The sequence below is a fragment of the Amblyomma maculatum genome, chromosome 9 (genome assembly GCF_055883805.1).
Source record: "Amblyomma maculatum isolate TAMU_Amacu chromosome 9, ASM5588380v1, whole genome shotgun sequence".
Classification (NCBI taxonomy): domain Eukaryota; kingdom Metazoa; phylum Arthropoda; class Arachnida; order Ixodida; family Ixodidae; genus Amblyomma; species Amblyomma maculatum.
In genome coordinates this window covers 98,985,994-98,991,993 of record NC_139352.1, presented here as the reverse complement: position 1 = coordinate 98,991,993, position 6,000 = coordinate 98,985,994, and the positions used below count along the sequence as shown (strand labels likewise).

At 49.0% G+C, this 6,000-nt stretch overlaps 2 non-coding genes across 2 annotated transcripts; both read right to left on the bottom strand.

The window, feature by feature from the left end:
- Positions 1-303: 303 nt before the first annotated feature.
- On the bottom strand, positions 304-375 carry TRNAD-GUC (transfer RNA aspartic acid (anticodon GUC)). Its single transcript has one exon. It is a non-coding gene; the product is annotated as a tRNA-Asp (tRNA).
- Positions 376-855: 480 nt separating this feature from the next.
- TRNAD-GUC (transfer RNA aspartic acid (anticodon GUC)) lies at positions 856-927 on the bottom strand. Its single transcript has one exon. It is a non-coding gene; the product is annotated as a tRNA-Asp (tRNA).
- Between the last annotated feature and the right edge of the window lie 5,073 nt (positions 928-6,000).

The window sequence follows — 6,000 nt, the reverse complement described above, 5'->3', positions numbered from 1 at the left end:
TAATGGAAGAAAGAAACAAAAACTAAGCTCCCCGTCGAGGAATAGAACCCCGGTCTCCCGCGTGACAGGCGGGGATACTGGCCACTATACTAACGAGGAGGCAAAGGGAAGGGCTAAGTGCTGTTCTGATATGGCGCATAATGGAAGAAAGAAACAAAAGCTAAGCTCCCCGTCGAGGAATCGAACCCCGGTCTCCCGCGTGACAAGCGGGGATACTGGCCACTATACTAACGCGGAGGCGCAGGGAAGGGCTAAGTGCTGTTCTGATATGGCGCATAATGGAAGAAAGAAACAAAAACTAAGCTCCCCGTCGAGGAATCGAACCCCGGTCTCCCGCGTGACAGGCGGGGATACTGGCCACTATACTAACGAGGAGGCGAAGGGAAGGGCTAAGTGCTGTTCTGATATGGCGCATAATGGAAGAAAGAAACAAAAGCTAAGTTCCCCGTCGAGGAATCGAACACCGGTCTCCCGCGTGACAAGCGGGGATACTGGCCACTATACTAACGAGGAGGCGCAGGGAAGGGCTAAGTGCTGTTCTGATATGGCGCATAATAGAAGAACGAAACAAAAACTAAGCTCCCCGTCGAGGAATCGAACGCCGGTCTCCCGCGTGACAGGCGGGGATACTGGCCACTATACTAACGAGGAGGCGCAGGGAAGGGCTAAGTGCTGTTCTGATATGGCGCATAATGGAAGAACGAAACAAAAACTAAGCTGCCCGTCGAGGAATAGAACCCCGGTCTCCCGCGTGACAGGCGGGGATACTGGCCACTATACTAACGAGGAGGCGCAGGGAAGGGCTAAGTGCTGTTCTGATATGGCGCATAATGGAAGAAAGAAACAAAAACTAAGCTCCCCGTCGAGGAATCGAACCCCGGTCTCCCGCGTGACAGGCGGGGATACTGGCCACTATACTAACGGGGAGGCGCAGGGAAGGGCTAAGTGCTGTTCTGATATGGCGCATAATGGAAGAAAGAAACAAAAACTAAGCTCCCCGTCGAGGAATAGAACCCCGGTCTCCCGCGCGACAGGCGGGGATACTGGCCACTATACTTTTTTTTTTCTTTATTGTCGTGAAACAGAAAACAAAAATACACATGATAAAACACGTCAACTACACTTGAGCTAACGCGTACGCGTCTAAAATCTTTTCAGGTTCACCAACTCATCAAATAGACATTGCCAATGTGGTGGATCCTGCTGCATCCTGAAAGTTTCGCGTATATACACCGCACTTTCAATGAAGTTTTCACGCGCAGATCGTGTATTTATATCTGCGTGACGCACCTGCATTCGTGTTTTCCACAAACTATGGAGACCAAGAAGCATAATTAAATCATAAGGTGCATCATCGTTCTGCACTGGTAGGAATCTGATTCCGTACGGAGTTAGGGGAAGTTCCTTTTTAATTGTCCTTTGGAGGACGTCCCACAGAAAAACAGCATCCCAACACTGTAAGAAGACGTGTTCAATTGTCTCCGGTTTTTTGCACAACAGGCAATTTGTTGTCCATGGGACGAAGATACCTTTTTCATTCAGCCAGGTTTTAACAGGGAGCGTATTAGAGTGAAGTTTGAAAAGGAACGTTTTAGCAGATGGCCTCACGGGCATCTTCTTTACTCTTTTCAAAACATCCTGCCCTGGGCCTCCACAGTGTAATTCCCTGTAAAAAGGCACCGGCAGCATCACGTCAATGAGATCTTTATACAGTTTTTTTCTGGGAACATTGAAAAGGTAATCAAAAGAAAACCGCACTTCCAGCAACTTGCACGAACAACCTCGCGCAGGTAGCCAGTCACAGTACCAGGCATGCTTTCACATGACACAATCCATTCAGGGAGCAGCCTCTGCAATCGCACTTGCATCACAGTTCTTAGAAAGGTATCTTTTTGATCACGCAGGAATATAAATCGCGAAACCACTTGTCGCAAGAACAAATGGGCAAGGCCAAGCCCGCCCCTTTTAACAGAAATAAACAAGTTCGTCCGGGCGGTTTTTTCCCATGTGGATGCCCAAATAAAAACAGCAAAAACGCGGTGCATTTTCTGAATTGAGGTTCGTGAGACACACAACACATTCATGAGGTACCACAGCCTTGAAATAAGAAAAACATTGCAAATGGAAGCGCGCGAAAACATTGAGAGTTGCCTTCCTTGCCCCGCATCCGCTTTTTCTTTCGCTCTGGATGTTTCCTCCATCCAGTGCATGTTGGCATCTCGATAACAATCTAAAGGCACGCCTAGATATCGCGTTGGGAGAGCAGACCATCGCAGCTTACAGAAGAAATCAGGTGTCACGTCCCAATCACCGTGCCAAAACCCAGACCTTTTCTCCCAATTGATCTTACATCCGGTTTGATCACAAAATGTTTGGACGACACCCGTAACTTCACAGATGCTCTTTCTAGTTGCACAAAACACTGCTATGTCATCAGCATATGCCAGCATTTTCACGTGTGCTGATTGCAGCTTGAACCCTAAAATGCGATCGCTATCAATGATAGCCAAGTAAAGTGGCTCTAAATACAGTGCAAAAAGCAGGGGTGAGAGTGGGCAGCCCTGCCTTACCGATGAACGTACTGCGATGCTGTCAGTCAGTTCACCATTTACTATAATACGGGTCGTGCAGTTCGCGTAAGCCATTTTAACACCCTCCACTATGACTTTTCCAAGGTTAGTATGCTCCAAAATGGAAAAAAAGAATTTCGTGAGAAACACGGTCAAAGGCTTTCGCCAAATCTAACTGCATCATGGCTATCTGACCACCGAGTGCATCAACACATTCTAGTACGGTTCTTGCGACATGTATATTCGTGGCAATGGATCGACCCTTGATGCCGCACGTTTGATGAGACCCAACCAGTTTTTTTATTGCGCTTTGCAGTCTTTTTGCTAAAACCTTCATATACACCTTGTAGTCAACATTGGTGAGGCTAATCGGTCGATATGACCCCACCAACAGTCGTTTTTCCGGATCATCTGTCTTGGGTATTAGCACAATGTGCGATGTAGCGTAAGACAATGGAACAGTATTACGTTCATAAGCCTCAGTGATTACATCGAGCATAAACTGAGCCGCATACTGCTGAAAAGTTTTAAAGAAGGCAGCGCTTAGACCATCCGGCCCAGGGGCCTTCCCAGGTGTCAGGTCATCTATTGCAGATTCTATCTCCTGCAACGTTATCGGTGTTTCTAGGCGCGCTTTACTTTCGTCATGCAGTGCAGGCATCAGTCTCAGAAAATCTTTTTGAAAGCCGCCTACAGTCTCAAGCTTAGCGCTAAGCAGTTCTTCGAAGTGCTCTGCTACGGCACGCTGAATATCTTTAGCATCTTCAGTGATATAGCCGGCATACCTTATACTCCTTATTTCTTTCTGGCAGGCGTATCTTTTCTCGTCTGCTAGGGCTCGTTTTGTCGGCACTTCTCCAGCCCAAAGTTTTTCAGCCCTTGCACGTATGACAGCCGCTGTGTATCTTTCGCTGTCGATTGTTTCCAGCTCACTCTTAAGCTCTCGTATTTTACTGGCGAAATGCCCTGGCACAGTACTTTCCATGCTCAAAAAAAGAGCAAGTTGTTCATTCAGTTCTTTTTCTTTTTCTTTCTCTTTGTACCGCAGCTTACTACTCTTTTCTATTGCTTTAAATTTGACCCACTCTTTGAAGCTGTCCCATTCCGCTGCAAAACTTACTGGTCGCATAGCAAGACGATTTCAAACTCTGTCTTAACTTCAGTAAGGAACTCTTCATCGGCAAGAAGTTCGGCATTCAGTTTCCATAGGTACCAATTAAAGCGCGATTTCTTTCCTTTGCGACCAAACACTGCACTCACGAGACAATGATCGCTGAAAGACACAGGTTTCACCTCATATGCAGTACATAGGGAAACAAGATCTACCGAGGCATACACCCTGTCCAATCTGGCATGGCTATCTCGCTGAAAGTGCGTGAACTCTGGCTGGTTTCCAGTGGAGAACACACTACCAACATCCTCAAGGCTATACTCATGCACAAGTGCATTCAACAGCACGGAGCTTCTGTCTCTTCGAGGTTTACACTTGGCCGCTCGGTCCACAGCAGCGCACACACAGTTGTAGTCACCAAGTACAAGCAAGATTTTGTCGACCTTCAACCACAACTCAATAGACTGAAAAAACAATTCACGCTCCCGCCCTGAATTGGGAGCATACACACACACAACACGCCAGCATAAATTAGAGTAGGTAAAATCGGTAACCAAAAGCCGACCACTTGGACAGGCAAAAACGGACTCTACGCTTACTCCCAGCGTGTTACGTATAAATAAAAGACATCCACCCGATACACCAACAGAATGGCATACACACACATAAAAGTTTGTTTGAAAAGAAGCCACCATACGGTCAGTGCTTTCTTGGCTCTCAATCTTTGACTCTTGCACAGCTGCTATATCTATATCATTATCCACAAGGAGGCGACTGAGCTGGCATTGTCGCCTTCTCGCTCCCAGTCCTCTAACATTCAAAGTAGCTACGTGTAACGGCGAATTAAGCTTGAGAGTCATGTACTAGAGAGAGGCCAGTACCGGCATGGTGCCTACCTTCATGGTTGCGTGGCCTCCGGTTCTGACAAAGAGCGGCGTATGCATGCATGTAATGTCCTGCCAGCAGAATGTCGGGATGCTTTCGAACGAAGTCCAAGCCCATTGTTTCATTTTTGCTAACACACGCACCACTTGGTTGTAGAAGGTTCGTGACGCTGGTCGGTAGGCAGCCGACCCACAAATCGTTCAGGTCACCACAAAAACTACGGAGGCGGTTTCCCCGCCTGCCGCGTGTCGGCCGAGAAGTTCGGCTTCGGTCTTAACGTGGCTCTTCGGATGCCAGAAGTTTTCGGCGGCGGCTCACCACAAACACCGCCTGGCAGCTGAGTCTCCTCGACGCTTTCCTCATGCGGACGTTTCGCGGCAATTAAGGCTGCTGTCTCCGGCCCAACCTCCATGGCATCAGTACAGGAAGGCTCAGTACTGAGATGATCCTCAGCGTCAGAAAATTTGGTTAAGTCTTCTGACCCTTCCTTTGACTCGGTTTCATGGTCCTGGGATGGAGCGTTCAAGACATGCCGAGGTTCATTCTTTTCATTTGAGACCGTCACCTTATCGTTTGTTAAAACCGTCATGGAAGGCGCGTCCTGTTTCGTTGACTGACCTCTGATGTCAGCAGCCTCCTCCGCATCCGCCTCGTCCATAATTAACTCGGACGAGTCTTCGCTGGTCCCAGGTCCGGCAATGGTAGCGTAGGTTCGTGCACACTGGTTGTCTTCATGCCCGAACCGTCGGCAGGTTCCGCAGCGAGGAACCCGGCACTCTTTGCGGATGTGACCCGTACTCCGGCAGCGTAGGCGCAACGGGGGTCTGCCTGGCACAATGACGAGCGCGAGCTCACCGCTAACATTCAGCTGATGCGGCAGGTCGTCGAGCTTCATGCCAGCTTTCAGCTTCAGCGTGACGAGTCTAGTTGTAGAGCCCTTTTCCAGCATACCTTTAACACGCCAGCGCTCCCGGGAAACGTCTGACACCTTTCCGTACGGCGCAAATGCAGCACGAACATCTTCATCTGCACGTTGTGAAGTAGCCAGTGAAGTTTGAGTCGCACGTCCTGGTTCGCCGGGTCAATCACCAAGCTGCGACCGTTTTTCACAGACAGCTCACCTACACTGACAATCTTGTTGACGGCTTCAGTATCCTTGAGAGTAACGGCCCAGACGTGGCTCATCCGATACGCCCCCATAGCGATAACATCGGGGATTAGCGAGTGTTGTGCTAAAGAGTCCCGGAAATCTTCCACCCGGTACGGGCGGGCCCTGATATCGGCGTGCAAAAAAACGGTATTCAAAACAAACCGACCTGTTGGAAGTGCAGGCAAAACGACCTGGTAAGTGTTGTCTATTTCAGCAGTCCTGTTACCGCGGCCTGACATGGCCGCTGAAGCCGCTCCTGAGGAGCCCTGCATCCGGCGTCCGTT